The sequence below is a fragment of the Pezoporus wallicus genome, unplaced genomic scaffold, assembly GCF_028554395.1.
Source record: "Pezoporus wallicus isolate ANWC-B61680 ecotype Strahan unplaced genomic scaffold, APGP_CSIRO_Pwel_v1 scaffold_6445, whole genome shotgun sequence".
Taxonomy (NCBI): Eukaryota; Metazoa; Chordata; class Aves; order Psittaciformes; family Psittacidae; genus Pezoporus; species Pezoporus wallicus.
Genome location: NW_026641753.1, coordinates 7,689,436 through 7,714,163, shown reverse-complemented (window position 1 = coordinate 7,714,163; position 24,728 = coordinate 7,689,436). Strand labels below are relative to the sequence as shown.

At 38.6% G+C, this 24,728-nt stretch overlaps 1 long non-coding RNA gene across 7 annotated transcripts in view; it reads right to left on the bottom strand.

The window, feature by feature from the left end:
* The window catches only part of LOC130607770 (uncharacterized), a 344,203-nt gene that overhangs the window by 278,021 nt on the left and 41,454 nt on the right, over positions 1–24,728 (bottom strand). Inside the window, exon 2 of one of the 7 annotated variants that reach the window (XR_008974346.1) lies at positions 14,627–14,696. The exons of the other annotated variants lie outside the window; for them this stretch is intronic. This is a non-coding gene — a long non-coding RNA (uncharacterized LOC130607770). The remainder of the gene's footprint in view (positions 1–14,626; positions 14,697–24,728) is intronic. 7 annotated transcript variants of the gene reach the window in all.

Genomic DNA, 24,728 nt, shown 5'->3' with positions numbered 1-24,728 from the left:
GATTTACTAAGGCAATGCAGTCAGCAGGACTAAACCAATAAATGACAAAAAATAGGCCTAAAGCACTGAACTGAAGAGCAATAATCAGAAAGTTCTTATTGAAAAAAAACAAGAGTACTTTGAGGAAGACACCTCACACAGATAGGAAAGAAGATGATCGTGGTTTAGACACTTCTGCTGATGCACACAAAATGGTGAACTAAACCATTATAACCACGCCAGAGCAGGCATTTAGGCAACGACTCTGGAACCACTACAGTAAAGGAAGGAATCAAAGCAACCACTCAAACCCTCACACACAGATAGGAAAATAGATTCTAAAACCTCTGACAGAAGTTCCAGCAGAAATTCCAATGAAGAAATTCCAATGAGAGATTTTTAGCTCTCAAGACTGAAATACCCTTTTTCTTTGAGGTGTTTGGCATATGACTAACAATAGAACAGAAACATTCTTCTGCCACCACTTACAACTGTTAGATAACATAGCTTAAATCTCCAGGGTTAGCAGGTTGTCATGAGCCCTATGTTAACAGAAGGAGTATTTTATTCTAGAAGACACTTGTTATTTCTGGCAGTTAAACAAGATACTCCAATAAAGTAGAAAAGATGGTGAAGGAAAGTTAATATTCCATTTCTGCACTCATTTTTTTTAAGATACATATTGAAATAATAAATAGACAATTAAATCACAGCATTTTTCGACAGGCATTTCTATTCCAGCTGTATCAGGACAGTGCTGGATTTAGACTGCATTTTGTTAAATGTGTTTGCCATTTGGCACAACTTGTGGAAGCTTAACATCAGGAATGACACTGAAATGACCGAATTTGAGAGCAGTCTGAAGCCACCTTTCCTTACAGAACCTTTCCAATTTTACACGGCGATTTTCAGGAGCTCTGAAATATCATTTTCTTTTTCTACTTATATGATCTTGCAGAGGCAATAAAACCTGTGCTCAAAAAGAGAACTTGTCCTGTGCTCCCCCTTCACACAGCTCTGCAGGACTCACAGCAGGTTTTCCTCTTCTTCTTCTGGGTTTAACTATGCCTATTGAATTCCATTGCAGAAGCCATCCAAGGGTTTTATCCTTAAAAACTGAATGCGGTTACAGCTTCCGCTGCCAATTTGGTATCTGTGTGCCTGGATTAGGTTTTAGAGATATTCCTGGTGGTGGTAAGGAGATAAAACCCCCACAACTCTATGGGCAGAAGGTTTCAAACAGAGTTTTTAAATTAAGCTATTTTCCCCAAAGTTTCTTGAAGGCTGTCAACATTTTCCTGCAAACAACTGTTCTCTGCCCAGTTAAATCAGCCACTTGTGTTTGGTTTGTTGGTTTTGCAAGCTCTCTGCTTTGGTTAAACCGTTACCTACTCAGGACAACAGAAAGCAGCAAATGTCAATTAAAACTGTTTACAACTCTCTCAGTTAGCCTTCTGCAATACAAAATTGAGAGTAAAAATGAAAAGCAGAGCCTCCAAACCAAATATAATTCAATTGGAGACTTGACTTTTTCTATTTTATCATGAAACAATCCTTTCCTAAGGTTTGTTTATTCTCTTTCAGTCTATTATAGATTAGAGTTCCTTCCTGGTCTGTTTCTGTTCAGCGCTAACAAGAGAACCTGATGTGCTATGGAGTCTGTAGGGATGAGAGGTGAACACAACTCCTGCATAAACCAGCATTTCTGAATGTCAGGGAGGTCTGAGTAGAGATCTGATTTTTTGGTCTACCTTGAGCTATAATAAAGCCAACAAAGCACTAGACTCTACTCTGGCTAAGAACATTTGTGCTTGAGGTTGACACCACAGGCTCATGGGATATACTTTCATTTCACAGGGGAAGCCGCAACAGTAAAATGTACCCTCATATAGGGCTAAGTAGGTATGTGCATTTGCTAAACATTAAAAAGGCAAGTGTGACGGTAGCCCTGTATCGAAGTAAACTGTCACTTCCTAGAAAATATTATCCCATTGAGAAAACATTTAATTAGATCACTTAAGATGATTAAAAAGATCCAGCACAAGATTCATTATGCGGCAGATCTCTGAAATACATTGTATCCCAACTGAATGTTTGTGAAGAAATTCATATTGTGTTTTATGGTACAATTTTATGCATCATCAATTAGCAATTGGACCAATTTAAAACTCTGAACCCTTGAAAGCTTCAAGCACAAAGTAAATGCTGTTGCTTATATTCGTTTCAAGAGCAAACTGACAAGGAATGCTGAGCTTGTTACACATTCTGGAATATCTTTCCCGTGTCGCTTGCACACACACAAAATCATAGAATAGAATCAGAGAATAGTTAGGGTTGGAAAGGACCTTAAGATCATCCAGTTCCAATCCCCCCTGCCATGGGCAGGAACACTTCACACTAAACAATATCACCCAAAGCTCTGTCCAGCCTGGCCAAACAAACAAGCAACATAGCCAACCCCACACAACTGGAACAACCTCAGCCAAAATAAAACATCTCTCATGCAAAGGATGAAGAGAACCTCAACCATATATTCCAGAATAAATAAATTTCAATTAGCACTTTGGATTTTCATATTTTTATCCCCTAGGCTGCTCTTATACAAATCCTCACCAGAGTTGCATCAACCTCTTACTATATATGCAAATTTACTGTATCGAAATCTTTATAATCCTGTTCCAAAAATCCAGAGGATACAGATGAGCATTTGATATTGCTCCGTATCATAACCTTGGTTTCTCTATCATACATCAGTATTTGCAACAGAACTGACTGACGGCATTAAAGGAAAGACAAGAATGAAACGCCACAGAGGCAGGAAGAATGCACAAATTCAGAGCAGACTTAGTCTCAGATAGCTTTTGCAAATTAAGTTAATACAGTCTATCTATACTTACATGGGAATAACTATGTACTCTTTAATAGTTATTCACTGGGTATGATTTGCTGTCCTATAAAGGGTTCAAGGACAGTACACTTAATGACTTGGTCTTGTGATCCCAGCCAAACTCAGGACTGACACCTCATCTGAGGCTAGAAACAGCAAGAACAACAACAAAATAATCACTCCCCTGTTTGCAGAACATTAAGATGCACACTCACATTTTCTGCATTCCACCTTAGTACAGGCAGCAAAATAATCACATATATCAGGAAATATTGCATTGCATTAGCAGCTATTGAAGATATTGGCAACACTGCAGCAGTTTTCTTTGAACTGACCAATGCATCTGTTTCTGGATAAGAACAACGGGGCAAAAATTAAAATCCATCCCATCTACAGCTTGGCTTCCAGGATTTTCTGTCAAATTTTCATCATGTTTTTCCAATGACTTTTTTTTCCCCCTCTGTAAACCTGTGTGAGAACAACTGGATGTTGGCACTATACTTTACTCACATGAAAATGTCAAGCCAAGCAAGGAAGCAATAAAAAACAAAGCAGAAATACGCTGAGAATTTATAATGTGATCTTAGTAGGCATCTTGCTTCTCTGATGTGCAGCGTTGTCTGCAAAAGCGTACAGCCAGATTAATGAGAGCTACGGGAAGAAAACATTTGTCATGTATACCGTTTTAACCAATAAAAGCACTTCTATAGTACTTATTCTCAGTACTCAGCAAAATATCTTTAGTTTTCATTTCTAGATTGGTAAAATAGCAAGTTTAGCTATTTAGCACCTTTTGATGTTATTTAAGGTAATATTTGCCCTGCATGGGTTTTTACTTAGGAGTCACAGGTTCTGGGTGGATGTAACAGCACTGATGTAAAGCAACACAGATACATGCATCATAAAATGCAGAGGGGGGGAATGAGACTAATACTACAATTGTAAACTGCAATTCCAACCCCTGCCACAACCCACAGGGTTACTAAGCACTTACTAAAAGAGATCAGGCTACCCTTTAGTGCTGATCTTGCCTGGGGCAGGAGCTGAATCAGTCCCTAAAATGCAGGATATAATAGCAGCCTTGTGCAAGGATGCTCTTAATGCAATACCATCTCTCTGTGCCACTCTGTACCCAGTACACCATTTCCGTTTGTGACTCAGGGACGGGACACTGCACCATCAACTATGTTTTCTTACAGCAGGTAGTATTCTTCTTTTGTATATGATTTCTGTTTGACATATATTGTTTGTGACTATTGATGTTAAGCAGGCTTTGGCTGCTTGTATTGCAGTGCTACTGATTTATCTTTCCCACTGTAGGCAAGTTACTCTGTTTACTAATATGTTCTGTCCTCCTGACATGGACAATTGAGACATGAGGTAACAGAGCAAGAGCTGGGATTCACAGCATGCTGTGAAGTGGCTCTAGTTCACAAAGCAATATTAACACTGGAGCCACTGGATCTTGCTACTGCGTGTCCTACTGCAAACATGTGTAAATTGGGGTTTTTGCCCCAATATAATCTCTTCTTTGCTTGCTTTTAGGTTCTTCCCTGTTGAGAACCACTCTTTGGTATGTTTGAAAGCACCTAGGGTAGGCACACACCTTTCTCAGAGACTCCATAAACACCAGCATGTCGAAGCAGCAGTAGCCTCTCCTCCACAACGCAGAAGATGCAAGAAGCAGCAGAAGAGGAGATGTAGAAAGCAAAGCATTTAATACCTTTAACAGGCACATAAATGACAATAAGCATTTAAGTGTTTGCTAAAGTAGCATACTGCAAGGAACACTCACAATGAAAAAGCTCTTGGAGACTAAAGAGCAGAAAGTGGGGGGTTTCCCCCCCCATCTATGGTCAAACAAACACATTTATCTCTTGTATTTCCTTAACTGTACACATGGAAAAGTACTCTAGTCTAGTGCCTTAAGTCTCTCAGACATTCCCCACCCCTTCTCCAGCATACTTTTCGCCATTTGCAGCATTATATCTGAGAAAAGCCCAAGTTTGCTTCTTAACTCCAGTGAGCCAAGTTCAACAAATGCCCTCTGATTTTCATTCCAAAGAACGCTGGATCATGTTCTCCAGCTTTCTTTGGAAACTCCATATCCAGAAACATATTTATGATGCATCATCTGAATGGCTTTTTTTAATTCCATTGATAATTCGCACTTCTAAAAAAAACAGGGGAAAATCCCACAAGAAATGGAAGGTAGCATCAAAGTCACTAGCACTTGTGTCATTTTCTTAGTACCATTTCTCAGTCAGCCTCAGCCAGTTTATTCCTATCTGCTGCGAACTAAAACATGCCACGGAGAGTTTCGGCACAATTTTGCCATGACTATTCTCTCCATTTCTACCTGGTTCCTTCCAGCAAGCACTTTCAACTTCTGTTTTTCTTCCTGTTCTTCTATTCTTACAGGTGTATTCCACATCCTATCAGTCACTGTCCCCGCTCCACTTTAAATTCAAAGAACCTCGTTTCAGCTGTAAAATCTCTACACTAACCTTCACAGCACAAGGCAGGCAAATTCTTCTATCCCACTAACACAAACTGCTTTTGAGATGCAGAGGTGAGAGCGAGAAAATTCAATTCTGACACCTGTGGGCTTTACTCTATTTTATCACTTCTCTTTTGACTGCCAGCAGTATTAATATGATTGTGCATCATGGAAGACTTTCCTTTACATCTGTATGAGCTTCCTGATAGATTGAAGAGGGAATTTCTTCCCCATTCTGTGAAATACAAAGCATGGTGTACACTTGTAATTGTTGTGTTTTAATAACCCTATTTTTACCTGTTGACCCCAGGATGGAAGCTATAAGTTCACAGGCATCTAGTGTTTGGAAACAACTTTAACGGCTTCATTCTCATTAGGTCAAAATTAAACTTCCAGGATATTTTATTTATTCGGCCCTTCCTAATTCTGGGGGATTCCACAGATCTTCCCAACTGGCAATAGAAAATGCCAGAAAATGAGCGTATTTAGTTATTTTAAAGCTGCACTCTAAAACTCCTCTAACAATGAGGAAAATAATGACCCACTTAGAAAGTAACCCTAGTACAATTCATCAAACACTGCTTGAAGATAATAGGATACGCATCGAATCTCAACTAGGAGACAGTGTGGATCTGCTGTATAAGTTGGCTACATTCCTTTCAAAACCTGTTTCATGGGCACAAGCAGTAATCAAATAAAACCTGGTATTTGTTTATTCATGGTTGAAAAAACAGAGCAGGGATAGCAAACATTGTCTTTAGGGCCACGCTGACCAAAAGAGCTAACGTTTTTTGCATCGGTGTAAATTACACTTAAGAGTGCATCAATACACACTCGCTCCTATGTTTGCATGCACATTTTGTAATACGGATAAAAGAACATTTAAACACAATGAACTCTAAAGCTCTGTTTACAAAATACTCTCATCCTTTTCTGATTGAGGGGTACTCCCATGAAAGATGACACTGATTTCAGTAAGGGCAAGATAAGGGCATACATGAAAATACACGTTTCCCTCTCCTTTAAGTGCTACAAAAGTTTGCTGAGCATCTTTAAAAAGGGCAATGAATACATCTCTCCATGTTTAAACAGTTTTGGAAAGCATTAGGTAAAATATTTACTTAGCAACCCAAGAACTCATGTTGCCACCCAAAAAAGGCAAGCACATCCTCCAAACGAAAATCCCAAACATCCCACTCCCAAAATAAGCCAAAAATGTTTAGAAATTACCTATTAAAAAATAAACAAATTAAAAAAAAAAAAACAAAAAGGCTGAGAACAAAACAGATTTGGTGTAACAGGAAATGGGAATGCCTGCTACATGGTCTCTACTCTAGGATGCAGCTTTGCCAAGAAAAACTCTAAGCTTCTTCAAGCACTGTAAATAGAAAAGAATTGTGGCAGACAATCAAAACGGGGTAAGACAGTAGGAATAAACTAAATTCAGGTCTTCCTTATTATGTCTTCAGTCAGGACAAGCAGTAATTACTTGATCCTTCCTTTCAAAGCCTATTTTTTGAGTGCCCATGCTGTCGCCTCTTAGCTTTGTCACCGAAATACCTTTTTACATGTGGTAAATTGCATGTCAGAAACCTTTCAACTTCCCTAATTTTCGCAAGGTAAGCACTTACTTTCACTTTGCTTCAAACTGTGTAAATATCCTTCAATAAATCTTATCAAAAATGGTAGGAAACATTCCCTTTTCCACTGTTACCTAAGAAACCACATGTATCTGGGCACGATGAGCATGCTGGTTTTTAACGGGCAACTTTCTGTTCTACTGACACTATGATCTAACTGAGAAGGCATTTTGAGACAAGAAGACTTTTACCTTGATGAAAATGAAATACAAAAGTTACCACAGAGGTTACTTATCAGTCAGAGTTAAAGGTGCAATGTGGTGTTGTTTATACCAGTATCACTACTAAAATGGGAATGGGCACATGCGGTATCGAGTCACATATCTTTCTGCTTCATGTGCAGAGCTGTATGAACCACTAATTTCTTTTGCCACTTCGACTGGTTTCCTATTGTTTACCAGATTGTTTTCTCCTTATGTACACAGAGGACTGCATTGGGAAATGCTTTATTTGAATTACTTGCATTTTCATAGAGCTCAGTATCAGTTATTCAGCTATTACAATCATATATATGTGTATCTCCCTCCCCTCAAAGGTCTTTGCAACCAGTTAGGGAAAAAGTACCACTTTATCAACCAGACATGCAGTGCAAAACCAGAACATCAAGTGAAGGCACTGCTTAAGAACTAGTCAAAGCAGTTTTACAAGTATTCACCAACAATGAACATTTTCATAGGCACTACATTAACTTTTAACTTACATGAAGTTAAATATTGATTAATTTTGCAACAAGCAGCCACTTGAAAAGGCAGTTCCTGCTGCTGGCTAAAATCCTTACAATGCATAGCCAAAATTGAGCTTTGCTGCTCAAAAAATAAGGGACTGAGGCTTAGCTGGGGTAGGGCAACTCCTGTTGTAAGGAGGGATGTGAGAGAATGGGAGAGGGAATTGAGGAGCCTAACTTGTTCTTGCCATGGCCAAGGTAAGCAGAGATTTAAGCACAGCTATTGCTTCTTCATGGAACAGCCATCCATCCCAGCACTGGAAAAAGCCTGCTCTCCCATACATTGGCCTTCTGTAGCAGCAGCAGTTCAGCTCTCCACAGCTCTAATGCAGCAAAATTAGTTAGAAAAACTGTTGCCCTAGGCAACTGCATGCATCACTTTTTGCATCACTTTTTTTTGCAAACATGAAACTTTCTGTAATGCTTATTTCTGTTTAAGCGTGTTACAAAGTGCTGGTAGAGTCTTCAAATCCCACCATTAAACAGTATTCACCGTCAGCATCCACTTAAAGATCACAACCATGTACAAGACTGTTATGCTTACAGACATGAAAATTCATTCTTATAGACCCTTATCTGTAGAGCCTACAACCATATTTAAGCAACTGTCCAATCTGCTCTCATAATTAAAAGTTTTTGCTCCATTCTTATTTTCATAGAATCATACAGTAGTTAGGGTTGGAAAGGACCTTAAGATCATCCAGTTCCAATCCCCCTGCCATGGGCAGGGACACCTCACACTAAACCATGGCACCCAAGGCTCTGTCCAACCTGGCCTTGAACACTGCCAGGGATGGAGCATTCACAACCTCCCCGGGCAACCCATTCCAGTGCCTCACCACCATTACAGGAAAGAATTTCCTTCTTATATCCAATCTAAACTTCCCCCGTTTAAGTTTGAACCCGTTACCCCTTGTCCTGTCACTACAGTCCCTAATGAAGAGTCCCTCCCCAGCATCCCTATAGGCCCCCTTCAGATCCTGGAAGGCTGCTCTGAGGTCTCCATGCAGCCTTCTCTTCTCCAGGCTGAACAGCCCCAACTTCCTCACCCTGTCTTCATACAGGAGGTGCTCCAGTCCCTGATCATCCTCGTGGCCTCCTCTGGACTTGTTCCAACAGTTCCATGTCCTTTTTATGTTGAGGACACCAGAACTGCACACAATGCTCCCCCACGTGAGGTCTCATGAGAGCAGAGTAGAGGGACAGTATTGAATAGTTACATGTTAATAGTGTTCTATTTCTTAGAGGTTTTTTTTAGTTCTGCTTGCCTTCATCTGTAAATAAGTCATGGGAAGAAAAGGTATTATTTTCCCTTTCAAGCTGAGCTGTCACATAATAAAATATTTCATCACATTTGACTATATTAAGAATATAACTTTCAATGTATATCCTTTCTCCCAAGGTTTCTGAATATATGTATGTCGAAATTGAGCAAGTGTGACATAGTTCCTGGTTCCCTTGGGAACAATATTCTGAGCTCATTTGAGTTGTGACCTGCTTATGCTGCCAGGAAGTATTAGTATTTTTGTTGGATCTTTGGAACTGAGATGTGGAATGAAGGACAAAGGTAAAAAATAAGACACTTTAACTTCACTGATGGAAAACAGAGGAGATATTGCTCTATTTCAGAAGAGATTTTTGTCTTTTTATAGGATCTGCCCCATTTTGTAAGCTCAGCTGGAGAGATTAAGTTTTTTTCATAGTAAAATATTTCAGATGAACTATGCATGGAGAAGCCTACACAGCTGCCTGCAGCACAGCTTACGGTCAAGAGGTCTGAACAGGTTTCAATATAGAAGTAAGAATGCAAATTAACTTCAAAATGGAATATATTGGCAAATCCTATGATATTACCTTTTGTCTCCTGACACCATCACCCAATATAGATTATGCATTACATTAAATGGTTCAGTTATCATTTCTGCTTGCAACAAAGGACTATGTACAATTTAACCCATGACTTGGGACCTATGAGTTACATTAATACAAGTAATACTTACTGATGCTTCCTTCATCTGACTTTTAAACTTCACTTCTAACATATTATCCTTTCAGTGCACTGATAATCACAAAATCCATCCTCCTACACACAGTTCGTATCATATCAGGATCAGGCTCTCTTTCTGGCAATCCTTTCACTCATATTCTGTTTTGATCAGTTAAAAGCAGGATGAGGCCAGTGAATACTTTTCCATATTCTCTTCTTCAACCTGCTTTGGGTTATATTGCTCCTCTTCCAAACCTATCTTTTCACCTTATGTAAGGAACGGCATGCACGGCTGTGGGGCACAGCTGGCAACTGGCTTTTCATTACACCATAAACATCTTGCATCAATATTGCATAGTGCTTGTGAGAGCTGATCTTAACTGCGTGCACGCATCTATTCGAAGCCATGTATGTGCCTTAATATTAGCGCCATTTGGTGCAGTCATTCCCTGAAGAGTTTATCGCTACAAAACTTTTCTGAAGTAAATAACCATTTTACAAGTGAAAAAGTTTCAAGCACTCACAGAACAGAAATGCCATTTCGAGACCTCTTAATAGCAGACGAGTTGGATTTGGAAAGGTTGGAGACCTTGCTTGGCTGACAGTGTAAGCATCCAACAAGAGCACAAAAATAAACAGCAGGGAATTAAAGGTAGTAATTCGAGTCCAAGATTTCTGCATCTAGAATCTCCTTTTCACCATAAATGCAACATGTGTGGACAGTTTTATCCATCAGATAATTCACAAAAGAAAACATTTTGTTTATGAGCTGCCTCTCTCTGAAGCTTTCTTCAGTTCTGATCTGTTTCTGGGTCCAACAGCAAAAAGCAGCTGACAGGTCAAATAAACCCTGCTCAGAGATACTGGTTAGATACCAAGGAATTTTTCTCCAGTGCAGATAATCAACACATTTCTGTTAACATAGAGACATCTTTAATACTGCACTGAATCATCCCGAGTTTATTAAACTGCCTCATGTTACAAGGTTGAGACAGCTGTATTCAGACATGACAACGAGTTAAGGAAAAAAAGAAATCTTATTCCTGAAGAGAACAGCAAATATTAATGTGTTGTATTAGGTTTCAAACCATCTTTAAGTTTGCCTTTTCATGTATTCCCTGCCCCCAATACAACACTGATGTTGTTCCTCCTGAATAGACATAATTTATCATTGTTTTTTTCAATGGTCTTGTTTTGCCACCTTAACTTCTTCTTTGCAGTGCCTTTTTCTGCAGCAGGACAAAAATCTTTTCAGGTTAACCTGCTAAATTAATAAACTGCACTTTCAGATTTAGTTGTGTTAAATGGAGCTGCATGAAATTGTTATGACACAGGCACAAAACAGCAGCAGATGCAATATGTTCAAACTGATTATTTTCTTTTAATTTTATAAACATACAGAAAGTTTGCATTATAGCCTCTGTTTAATTTACATCCCTGCTGTAAATTAAAGATGTGCCAGATTAGCTCCAAACATATTTAGCATCAACATACCCTGTAGTCGTATACTGCAAGATGACAGCAGCAAAGCAGAGTTGCAAGCACTGGCCAGTAAGATATAAACCTCAGTCCTTGGGGAGTAGATAAGCAAACCAGGTTTACCTACCCATGGAACAACAGCTCCCACATTCACCAAAACTAAGGAAGATTGCTCAGAGAAACAGTGTGCTGAAAAATGGGGTAATGCACAATGCCACAGGCAGCCACTGAAGAAGACAAAGAAATTATAGGTAACAATGGAGAGGGCCTCCAACTGAGCATAATATATAACAAAGAAAGTACTTTACAATATTAGAAGACTTCTGTAGAGACAGTGACTTGTTGGTCAGATGTCTTTTTGAAAAGCACTTATCTACAAATGTCAGGCTTTTAGGAAAGCTAATGCAGGATTTAAAAAAATCATTACAAATCAACTGGCAATCTCTTTGGAAAAGCAGATGTCAAAGGTAACGGCACTGTGAGGGCTTAAAAAGTTTTCTGATGCTGTACTGAAGTAATAAACCTGCAGTCTTTTCTTTTAATGCCAATTTGATTTTCTTGGAGGGTGTGGGGGACTTAGGAAACAAATACCACATGTGTGCTCTTCCTAATGCAGTTATGTTGCATCTTGTCTTATTATGCTGAGACATTCCAGGGCATTTTAGTACTGCTGTGGCAGCGAAGGCACATACTGTCTTCGCACCTATTTGTCCTTTTTAGTACTGAATTAGATATAATGGGGTTCTGTGTGGCGTTTACCTGGATGTACACAGAATATTTATATGTCTCATTTCATGGGAGAGGGGGGTGTTAATGAAAGACAGTCAACCTCAGCCTGAAAAATGTCAGCCTGATAAACACACAGAATAATTCTATTCTTCTTTTACGTGAAAATACTAACAATTCTGTGGAGGGCATGCTTAGAGTTACAAGGTGGAAAACAATTTCCCCATTAGGACTGGAGATCTTCCAAAACATTACACATGCACAATTAATAACAATACCCACAACTTCTTTGGCATGCAGTATACCAGGGGAGTATTCATTAAAACACCACAAAATAAGTAAGTTACAAATAAGAACCTTATCTCTCCAGTTAGTTACATGCAGAGTTTTTTCACCTGACTAAAAAGCCGTTGGGTTTTGGGGGTGTTTTGTTGGTTGGTTAGGCATTCCTTGTTGTTGTTTTTTGGAATGTAGAAAAGCATTTCATTCCCCAAAGGTGTTAAACCAAGCTGTTGCAGACCACCATATCACAGCACCGCAAGAGCACTCAGCTCTTCGCCACTAAACCGGCTGAATGAGAGAATACCAAGGAATTCAAACAAAATGCATTTAAGTTGGCTTCCAAAATGTAGCTCTTTTTTCTAGCAATATAATAATAGCAGCAAAATTGTAAGATATAAGGATATAGTGCTTCAACGCAGAGTAAAGCATTTTACAAATCTAGAAAGAAATAGTTATAGATTTCTATATATTTGGACAAATAAATGGCACCATAACTACTTTCTAAACAAGGTTTTACACAACATGGATAGACTGCAGAGTTATTCAGAGATAAGACTATAAGTAAGAAAATCGTAATTTCACTCCCCAGTGTTATCCTCTAGGATCAGAATGAAGGGTCTGAGTGTCTCAGGAAATATGCGAGATGTCAGGGACAAGATAAACTGGAATTGACTCATAAAGAGGATTGCATGTCAAAGAATGAAGACTTGTGTAGTTTTAGTAGTAGTAGTAACAAAGTTTCTGCACGGTAGACAATGCTGTCAAGAGATCATAAAAAAAAAATCTAGGGTAAATTATCTGCTGATGAGTAGAAACCTGAGTAAACCAGTACAGATGCAAAACAACGAGCCTCTAAGAATATGCAGCATCAGACCTCAATAGGAAAAACAACCCAAGGTAACAAGAGAACATACACATTCCTGTAAGCTTTCTACAGAAAAAAAAAATCCATATTTAGAGATAACATTTGTATGCATTTTCCCAGCGTACATTAACTGCCTTAATCAGCTTTAGCTTGGCATGGCAAAAGCATTCAAAATTCATGCAGTGTTTCGTAGATTTGACAACTACTAAAAATTGATCCAAGCTTCAATCAAGGCAAGAGGAGATTCCACGTTGACCTCAATTAGCTTTTGATCAAGCCTTAAGAGAATTAACAATCCTCTAAGCAGTCATCGTTCATGGGTATGTGCATAGACAAAGCGTTAGCACCTTCAGAATATGCAGCTACTCTAATTGAGCACACAACCAGTCCATCCTGGGTTCTTCTAAGCAATGATTTCATTAAAAGTCTGCTAAGTCAGGCTTGCCCTACTGCTGAACTAAACCTCCAGGTAACCTGCAAAGAATTAAACGCAGAGAAAAGAAAACAAGAGTTGGTGACCTCAAGCAATTTCACATTCAACAAAGACTTCTGAATCTGGCTTATCTTCATAACTGAGGGGCTGGGTAGCTGGGCAGCTTAGAGAAACTTTTGCCTTAGCAAAGCTCACTTGAAGAACAGCCGTGAAGTGAGAAGCAGCAAGCACACTTTCCTGCTTCTTCAAATCAATTCCTCACTAATAATTTGTACGCTCTTGCGATCCTAATTCTCAACAAGGGCAGAAGGAGAACTAATGCCAAAATTGAGAAAGAAAGGGGGGGGGGGGGGGGGATTTATTATAAAAATAAGATACAACAACAACACACAGCTTGAAAGAAACACCACCCACATTAAGCCTTGATTTGTACTTCTTCAATAGCTAATAAAAATATGTTTGATCGCTAGACACTCTTTCTATACAAGGTGACAGTTGAGTAAGACTGCATTACAGAGTTCCCAAATTCAGGTTGAGTAACCATAGCCAACTGTCAAAGCTAGTAATGAAGGCAGAGATATCACTACAATGGAAAGCAACAGGAAAATGAAGAAAACTGAATGCTAATTATTTATGATTAGCTTCTCCATTCAAGGAAGACAACTCACCGCTCCTTCAGCTTTACCTACCTCAGCACGTGATCCTAGCGCTTTATATGAACTACATTATCACAAATTGAAGCAAGGTGCACAGTAAATGAGATAAAGTTTTCCAATTACTCAGATACAGAGGATACAGACAAACTGTCATTAATGTCTCTGTATGTCGGCACCATTCAAAAGATGCCCGGTCAAAATAGAACCTTGCAAGATTTTGAACCCCTAGGCTTTGAAAAAAGAAATCTTTTTAATGGAAACAGGAATTTCTTTTTCCAAGACCTTAATTTTTTCTTGTCCTAGCTCCTCCTGAGTAGTGAAAGTGCTATAACCCCTGAAATACTTCACACTTCAATCTGAACAGGTCACTTGTAAGATGCCAGACCCAAGTAAAGTCCTTAGCATCTTCAATGAGACTTTCATAAATTTGCAAGGTAAAACTGTTACAAAAAGAATTGTTACGCTCACATTTCAAGGACGTTTTCAAGAGACATTGCAAGAAGAATGTAATGAGAACTTCCTTTGTTCTTGAAGAAAACTAAAGGATGAAAAAAGTGATGTTTGAATATACATCCAGTTCAAATGAGCACGACGCAGCTTTTGGCACATACTGAGAAATCAGGGGGAAGAGAAGGGAAACAAGGGAAACAACAAGCCTTCAACATATATATAGTGCTAAATAATTAAGCATTGTAAAGCCTCACCAAACCTATTAAAAATCTGCCTTGTGGAAAGCATGATGCATACAGCAGTGTGAATATGGGCGTTTGTATTTCAGTCTAACAGGAGTTAATAATATATACTAACAACAGAAAAGAAAAGGAGGCTCGGGGGAGACCTTATCACCATGTTCCAGTATTTAAAGGGTGGCCACAAAAAGACAGAGACTCCCTTTTTAGAAGGAGTCACATGAAAACATGAGGAGTGATGGGCACAAGTCACTCCTGGGGAGATTCTGACTGCACACAAGAGGAAAATGTTTCAGTAAGAAAACTCAGGCACTGGAATAATCTCCCCGAGGAAAAGGTGGATTCCCAAACACCGGACACTTAGGATTTGGCTGGACAGGGACATCTAGTCTAGGTCATGCTTTGCCTTGAAAGACTGGACCAGCTGATCCTTGAGGTTCCTTCCAACCTAGTGCTCTGTGATTCTATGATACAGCGAAAGGAGAATACATACCTACCCTGCCATTTTTGGCCTATGTTATATTTCAGTCAGGTCTTAACAAATCCCTATATTCAGCAGTGGAAACACTATTTTCTGACAATTGTACTGGGCAAAATGTTGAAACATGCTAAGTAGTTTGCAGGGAAAGAAGTAGGATTATCTGATATACCTCCTAAAATACCACTTGGGGTGTTTTAACTAACCCATAACTACTTTCCTTAGATACCAATTTTCACCACATGAAATATTGAAACCACAAGTGATTTCTCCCCAATTTACACCACAAGGCATCCTAACTATGACAAACGAGTTAGCATTTAACAGAGATTGAACCTTGCATCAGTTTGAAGATAAACACTGGGCAGCAATGCCATTGGTAACTGATCAGATTTAATCATCTTATACTGACACCATCATCTTTTAGTCTGAGGGAAGAAAAAGCTCCACATCTACACTGGACTCCAAAGTACATGTGCATGAATCATAGCTTATTTTTAATTTCTTTTGGATAAACAACGGTTTTAATTATACAGGTCTCTATTTGTTCTGTTTGTTTTCTAATTAGAGAAAAATGGCAAGTCTCCCAATCCAAGACTCTTTCCCTCTGAAGAATTTAACAATACATTTGGACAGACACATATATTTATTTGGAAGCCACACAATGAATGAAATCCCATTTGCACTTAACAGAGCAAAGTTTGCCAGAATTCCGTGTGTGAGCCAAGGCTCCACACTCTGCTAATGGCAAAAATGGCTGTCCCCGCAGTTGAGCACTGGATTATGTATTTTCCTCTTGGCAAGTTTAAGCCTGGAAACACCCACAACACCTGTTGTTTATTATAAATGGCTGTGTTGAAAATAGACATGTTCCTACTGCGGATATAAAAAAAGGGAAAGAAAGAAGTGTGTGCACGGGGAAATTACGGACAAAGATGGTAACCGCCAACTCCGACCTGATCCTGCTGGGAGTACCTAACTGCAAAGTGCATTGACACAGTAACTTTCACCTAAAACCCTCAAAACACTAAAGCTTTCTGGAAGGATAGTTAAAGATGATTGTTAAGGCAAAAGGAGGTGAGGGAGTTTAGGGGGGGTCAGGATGAAAGCCAAGACATTTGAATTCTAGTGACAAAGCAAATGACCAGAATTCTGTACTTAACTAACATGGGTGGTTCAGTGAAAATTCTCTCAATGTGTTTAACCAATTTACAACTAAAATCAGTGAATTGTGTGCAATTACTTTCCATATACTACTTGCATGAGCATATCGAAACATTACACAGTAACAAGGAGATGGAAGGCAAGTACCTTAAAATGTTATCTATCCAAGGGGGAAAAAAAAACAGAAAGAAAAAAAATCACTGAAAATCTCCTACAGCTTTTACCAGCAAACACAATGAGATCTAAGTCCTAGAGGCCTCTTCCTATTCCCATTTGTTTAGACCGAGTCGTTCTTCTGTATGATTCCCCAACTCTACCCTCTTCTCTGAGGAAGCTATCTCCCAGCTTTGTCTTGAGAAAACCTTTCTGAAGCACATATCAGCAACTGCATTGTTTTCCTTTTGTCTGCAGCTTTTTGAGGTGATAATGGAATTATGCTGGTATGAATTTTAACTGCATTAATCCCTACCAGTAGGATACTGTGATCAGATCATGGGTCCTGATCTTGCTTTTTCCCTTTATGAAATATGTCACTGAGCATCTCTTTCAACAAGTCTGTTTACATAAAAAATAACAGCACCAACAATTATACTGCAGAGCAGATACCAGTCATTTCTTTCACCTTGCAAACAGTGTGACGCTATGTAGTTCCTATCAACAAACTGTACGTCTTACAGTACACCACCTACTCTCTCAGGATCTTTATGATTAAGTGGGGTATTATCATGTTTTAATTTTGAGAAACAAAGGCACAGAAATAGGCATCCATAGGTAATCCCCAACAGATATCAAAAGTAGACCTCCAAAGCCTATCCAATATCCAGGCCGTAAGACTTCCCCCTCTTTCTTTTGGCAAGTCACCTCAGTAAAAGGAATTTTGCTGGTTTTATTAACAGGGTTTTGACATACTTACTTAAAGGATTAAAAAGGTCTTAATCATTTGTACTCAGCCCGGGACAGCGTTTGTCAGCTTCAGCCCCCTGCTTAACAAGCTGGACTTCACTTTCCTTTTCCAGTCAGCTTTTCTATCCTTCCAAATTAAACCATGTTTTCCCCACTTTTCATACCCTACAATCAAGCATCCCAATCGACAATTCACCTCCAATACATTTTTAGTACTTTGTCTCCTCCAGTGCTCACAATGATTTTCCCAATTCTAAAATTGCCTTTGCATTTCTCTAACCCATCCTAAAAGGAAGCCAACCTATTGTATGGATGTTTTCTGTGTAACCTGGCTTTGAATCTGGCTTCCTCACCCATAGGCTGAAAAGCAGACCCGCTCAAAGCTGTCAACAGAACAAAGTCAAGCTGAGCTCTGCCACGATTTATGCAGGTAGGGCCAGACCTGTCAGTTCCACTGGCATGACAGCAGGGAGGAACAGAGGGGCACAATTCTTCCTGCTGAAAGTCTGGATTCACCGCCTCAGAAACTGAACACCGATTCCAAAATGACAGAATGTAATTCAAAAAACACATTTCCCTAACACAACAGCAGGATAAATAAATCGGGAGAGAATGTACATTAATACTGGAAGCCTAAGAGCACACTGCTTATTTTCCCCATTTAGATTCCAGACTGAGGCTAAAACATTTTGGTTAAACACAGGTACAATAAAGAAAAAAAACGCAATTTGACTTATGATTTAAAGGGAAATCACATGCATTCGATCATTACTATTTATTTGGCATTTCTCACCACTCTGTTAGAATCTAATACTTTCAAAACATCAGAATTCACCTTGACAAAGGTACCCGCATTTCACCCCAAGCAGGATTTATGTAGATGAAGTTGCCCTTGAGTTATAAAATTGTTCCTTTGTTACCAATTTTCCAGCATTGCCCGAGTCACCTGATGAAAATCAGTATTTAAGTATTATGGTGATCTATATTTCAGCTCCTGTCATAACTGATAAACCATGTTATTTGGGAAAGGGAAAAAAGAGTTCCAGTCAGCTGCCAACACACTAAACATACTAAATGCAATGTTTTGCCTCGGTGATGCACTTCTGCTTATTCTCACAATTAACACATACATTAGCAAAGTAGATCCACATATTATTTTGTCAGACAACTCTGAAACTGAAGAAAATCTCTCATTCAATTTATAAATGGAACCAGTATTTCAACTGCAAGAAACACTTGTGTAGGTAGGTAATCACTCCATCGGAACTGCCATATGTGTGCTTGTGGGCACTTATTTGTGGGAGTCTTGCAAGACATATATGTAGAACTAAGTTAACCAAAGGGTTCACTGGTCTTTCTGTCTTCAGTAGCAAGTACACTTCATAGATATTATGGACACTCATTAACAGTCTGACCTGATTTCAGTTGCTGTAACCATGACACAGTTGACAGGCTTTCTTTCACTTGATTTGTTTTTATTATTGTATGTTTGGCACTTTGCTAAGACTACAAGCAAAGTATCTATAGCAGCTACTCGAACTGCCAGGATCAGCTTAATTTAAACTAGCTTTAATGCAAGTGAAATGATTGGCACTAAATATTTGGAGAAACACGGGGAAGATTCTGCAACACAGTAAGTTTCCTTAACATGATTTGTTTTGAAGCTTCTTTTTCTCTGTTTGTAAGTGGAATAATTCATGCACACTAGATTCACACAGGAACCACAGAGAGGTAAGAAGAGAATGAAATGGCTGATTTCAAATTGAAATGGCTGATTCCAAGTTGCCAAAACCAAGCGGAAGGTAAAAAATGCCATTATCATCTGTCCTCTTTCCTTATCAAGGGATCATGTCTATAGCCGTTTCCTTCTTAGCATTTTGCTTGCAGCTATTTGTTAGAGTCCTCCCTCATTCAGTACACACACTCCCTGCTATCAGACTGGAACTATAAAATGAAAACCCACTGCCGAAAAAAAAGGGCATCTAATTGCTCCCTTTCTTGGAGGTGCATCATTCAGTTCTCTTGTACGACTGATACAATCTGACATGAGCATTGTAATTCAATGCATCAACTAGAAAATGCATAAAGACAGCTTTTCTGAAAGGGCAGCCACATTATTTTTTCAGAATACAAGAAGGGAATAGTAAGTAAACCTAATGTATGCCTTATCTTTATCTTGACAGGAGGAGTATATAAAATGTACAACAGCAAGCAATATTGTGTATATCATTACACACACAAATTTAAGCACCTATAAATGTGGACAATAGTCTGATATCCTGTCAAAGCAAGAAACCTGGATCACAGAAATAGACAGTATGTGGTGGATTTGCTTTTTATTTTTTAAATTAATGATGTGGAGATTATATATAAAAGCCAGGGGAAAAGTGCTTTTCTGCAACTAGTAAATATGTATTGCTTAAAATGTTAGCTGAGGATTATGCTTTCCTATGAGCAATTCAATTTTTACCCATTTACTCTAGCTACTGAAAAACATCAAACCTAAATGAAGGCTTTCTATCACTAACATACAAAAAAAAAAAAAAGCATTAAGTTGGCTTGAAACATTCAGGGTTTTTTCCCCCTCATTTTATCCCCTATTTCCCTTCTTCACGGATTTCTGAGTTATACAGTAAAATACCAGTGTATGCCATTCTGTTTTGCTAACCAAAAGTCTAAATATAAAATGCCAAAGCAAGTAAGTAACAACCTGAGACAGAAAGACATGACTTTTTTCCTTCTAGTAGAAGCAAAGTGGTTTGGTTTCGGTTGGTTTGTTTAGGGTACTTTTCTGGATGTGTTTATGAAGATTAGACATAAAAAGCCAGGCACCTAAACCTGTAGAATACTATGATTCTCAAGAAGAGTCACTGGATGTTCTGTTTTCTTGAACAACAGCCCACAAAGAAAGTAGTCATCTGTCTTTTTTATTTAAGAATTTATTTATTTATATATATTTATATATATATATATAAATCAAAAAACACCTTCAGTCATTTTCCATGATGCAACTACAGGATGTTTTCTACTTATCCATCACTCAAAGGCGCTTACAGGAGCACTTCAGATCTTTCAGATGACGCTAAGAGCTGGCAAGTGCATGTGCATGGATAAGCTGGAACTCCATTCTCCATATACCTGATTTCTTCAAACATGGGTAAAAACAATCTTTTGTATTTCTTTGCTCCGAAATAAGCACCCGGTCACGAATCTGCAAGCAAATGGTCAACTACTATTTCTCAGCTAACATAGAAAGTCCTCAGTATTTAATTTTACTGTAAATTATAATGATAAGGAAAGGGCAAGTGCCTAAAGCCATTACTCAGCCTGATAAAAGAAATCAAACCTCAGTATGGTTGAATGACAACGTACTCCATTTCTTCCCTGGAATCCATTAATCTCTTTTATACAAGAGTTCCAACAGATGTTTTTATTATTTTTTTTTACCTAGATACAAGGTTCTTTTATTATCAGCTACTCTATCACATGCTGCTCTAAAAAACGCACTCTGCACACAGCCTGTAGTTAGAGGGCTCACAAATTAAATGGCTATCTTGTCTAGTGGCAGTAAAATATCACTATGGAAAATAAAGAGGTTGTCAGTGATAGAAATATAAAATTCAACATGATACCTGTTGACTGTAATAGATAAAGACTTAAAAGCCATACATGACAGGAAGAAAAAAAGCAGCACCAACTCGCATTGAGAACTGAAAGCTGTGGTTTACTCCCTTTGCAACCCTTCAATAGCATCTTACTCTGCAAGAAATCCAATTGAAATGAGCAAAGAAAGGTGCCATCAGTGCAAGCAGAGGTCAGAGAAGACTTGACCAGAAACTAATGCTGAACTGGAAAAATGCAGCATTGTGTTATGCCCATCTTCATCGCCGTACCATGCATCTACTCTAGCTGGAGAAATACAATCCTGTAATTTCAGTTATTGAAATTAGTGCTGCCTTAAATTTCTTTTCCTACATAATTTATTATGAATATTAAGCATCTCTTTATTTCTCCACCCTTCACACAATGGATATGATCTTATTTGCCTTGTTATTCTAAAACTGAAGTGATTAGTGTCTACCAAAAAGTAAGCAGAAAACTGTATAGCTATGTTTATTTATTAATAAAAATTAAGAAATGGCAAGATGATATAGTGAACACATGATACTTTAATAGAGTAGCCTTGGGCAGCAGTAGTACATGAATACTGTACACTTCTTTTAGTCAAGCAATTTATAATACATTGCTCAGGCCCTATGGGATCTCAGAGCAGCTCAATTCAGGGAAAAGAAATACAAAGGGTTTTTGCAGATGTCTGTAACACTCCTCCAAGTCCTAAAGTGGGGAATTCTCTGTTTATCCCCACCCAAAAGATTGTAAGAAATAGAACAGCAACTGAAAACTCCCAATATTACTGCCCTCACTTTGACTGCTCACCCATCTGCCACTTACACAGCCTTCAAACCAGTTGTAAAGCCTGTTCCTGGCTGGTGAGCGCAGCCAAACAAGCCCCCCCCCCGCCAAGAGCTCAAAGGCAGAGAACCAGGTGTTTGAACCTTCCCCGTTCCCTTGTGATACAAAATGCAGATAAGGATTACTCAAGCTACTAAGTCTTATGGATTCTGTTGGTTTGTTCTGAATTTTTCTGCTTCCCCAATGGGGCCAGGCCATGCTTTTGGAGAGCTCCAGCACCACCTCCCTACCACACTGGACAGCTATTCCCATTGCTTCACAACACCCCTTCCTTTCCCAAGTCAAACACCAACCACAGCCCCTCAGGTCTTTGTCAATCCAGTAAACTAAAAAGGCCTTACAGGTACAAGCACTGTCCCACAGCCACTTACACTGCCAATCATTCAGCTGCACTCCTGTCAAGCAGCTTGCACTTACATCACTCCTTATGTCAAGTAGTACAACGACTGGTCCTGGTTCAAGAAACAGGAAAAATAGGAACTGCATCGAACTGTAAATATAGATGACACTGTGGTAGAGCATTTGGCTTTACAGAACTGATTTGTTCCATGGCACTCACCCCCAAGACCTGGGAATAAGTTCTGTCCCTTTTTTATTTCCAAATATAGGTGTAGCCTCATGGTCTCCAAACAGTAAATCAGCTTTTGCAATACTATTATCTGGAGTTATATGTGGCTATCTCCGTTTATATTAAAGGATTAAAGACATGCAGGAGTCATCAGAGGCACAAAGGACTCAAGTTACAAGGTTGCATTCAGAGAGATCACTGCTTAAAATCCACAGTGCACAGAATGACAACAGTTTAAGTATTTGATTTTGCACTAAAGTCTGTCTCTTATAGCAATACAGGCACTAATGCAGCTACCAACCACTGAATGCATGAAAAATCATGTACAATGGCATATAAGCCAAAGGTACAGAACTGAAGTTCCTTAGACATTATCCAGTCCCAAATGAAACAAAGAGTATTTAATACATTTGATTTTCAAGGTAACTGATTTTGTAACCTTCCCTAGGTTATTTTTAAACAACAAAGCTGGGAAAAGGAATAAAATAAAAATCAAGTCTTAATTTGATCATTTCACCACATTTCACTTGACACTGAGCATGCTAAAAAGGAAAGAACAAAGATACAAATCCTGATACTGTTCCTTTGTAAAACAAAGGTATTTTGTATTAATAATTTAGCTAAAATATTCTTTGTCTATTCTAAAACAAGAAACCCTACAATTTTTATATTTTTTTAATGGTATTTGGCAATTAAAATTACTCTTTCCCAAAGCCCTAAAGATTTCTTTGTTTCTCTTGTGCAGGTGAAATTTCCATGAGGAAAAGAGTAACTCACAAAATTCAAGATGATCTGTACTACATTCCAGAGACACTGATAAATTTTTTTCATTAAAAGAATTCAGCACTTCCTACACCCAGTACATCCAAACGCTGTATTTCACACATCAGTTTTTGATCATAATTTATGCACAGGCTTTGCTCTTGCAATACCTCCTTACTAGAGACAAATAAAAAAGCCTTGCAATCTCACCACTGTGGAAACATATGCTCAATTTAAATACTCTAACCCACACATGCTCCTACCTATAGCAGTCCCAACATGACTTATGTCCTTTTGTGTGTTTATGTGACTAAATGGAAGAGCAAAGTCATTTGTATCCTTGCCTTTATGAAGTAGTCCTTTGCAAATACAAGTTCAACTAATACAGTAGAGAGCTTCAGCTGCAAATAATTTACATAGGAACAGCAATATTGTATCAGTGTACCTGAGCCATTTTAAGATAAGGAAATCACATACCTGTGTGGCTGAACAACAATGCCAACATCTTTAAGCCCTGAAAAAAACATAACTCAAATCTCCCTAAAGAAAAAAATAATAAAAACCAACTACAGAGATAATAAGCAAGATAATTGAGCTTTAACGTATCTTAGTTCATGGTATGTATTGTCAATCTTATTCAAGGGTAGTGATAGCTATAATTTAGAGACAAGTAGGTACTATGAGGTTGCCATCACTGTCTTCTCTGTTGCCTCGATTCACAAACCGAGTTCCTAATGGCTTCTATACACTACATACACTGGGACTATTCTCAGCTTAGAGCAGATAGGAATTGGAAAATGAGGACATGCACTGGAACAGCCACCTAACGGGGGGGACACTAAAGCAATGCTTACAGATCATTTCCAGCACCTAACCTGAACAAATCAAACTCTTTTCCTTCAATCTTATGCCACTGTCCATCACCAAAAAAAACAAAACCCAAGCAAGTACTCATGCATGAATTCTTTGCAGAAGGAGTATCTTTTAAGTCACTTGTACCAGATTCATGCTTAGCTCAGACTTCTCTGAAGCGACAGAAACTTCCATTAGCTGAAGACACAAGACTCTGGGAATGTCCCTGAGTGAGGAAGTCAAGAGGTAGATAACGAATACTGCACACAGATTTACCTCCATCCCACACCTTCTAACTACTATAGTACTATACTATGCTAACTACTCCTTTTTACTATAAAAAGAAAATCTGTGTACAACATTTGTTTTAAAATGTCCTGAAGGTATCAACCAACTGAAGATCCACTGCCACACTGCTCCAACAACAGCAGGTGCCTCCCTTCTTCATTCAAGTAAACTGGTATTGAGTTAGGTCAAAGAAAAGTAATGGGTTAACACACAAATAAACCAACAATCAAAAAGGATAAAAGGTTTGGAAATAATGTAATATTTTAACAAGCTCACCAATGCACATATGGTATGTGCAGAAAACAGATTCAAGTTTGTCCTTTTGGATATTCTTTTCTAACGCTGCCTGATGTATGCTAGCAGGCCCCCCAAATATTACTGTTTCTGAAGAAA